The sequence below is a fragment of the Penaeus monodon genome, chromosome 21, assembly GCF_015228065.2.
Source record: "Penaeus monodon isolate SGIC_2016 chromosome 21, NSTDA_Pmon_1, whole genome shotgun sequence".
Lineage (NCBI taxonomy): Eukaryota > Metazoa > Arthropoda > Malacostraca > Decapoda > Penaeidae > Penaeus > Penaeus monodon.
The window spans coordinates 44,730,249-44,730,467 of NC_051406.1; the positions used below are offsets into that span (position 1 = coordinate 44,730,249).

General features: G+C 34.2%; 1 protein-coding gene across 2 annotated transcripts in view; it reads right to left on the minus strand.

Moving 5' to 3' along the window:
* Positions 1 to 219, minus strand: part of LOC119586525 (neurotrophin 1-like) — a 28,112-nt gene that overhangs the window by 27,276 nt on the left and 617 nt on the right. The window lies entirely within an intron of this gene.

Sequence of the window (219 nt, forward strand, 5' to 3'; positions counted from 1 at the left end):
TCCCGTTCTCTCTCGTTTCTTTTAGTTTTTTCCCTTTACTTCACACTTCTCATGGAAAGGAAAGCGATGATAAATAAGAAAAACAAGTCATCTTCCAGCTATCTATCTGTCTATCTATCTATCTTTCTGTCTTTCTTTCTTTCCCTTTCTTCCTACTACTTCCAACTATTATCTCCTTCCTTTTTCCCCTTTATTATCTTCTATTATCTTTCTCTTGTT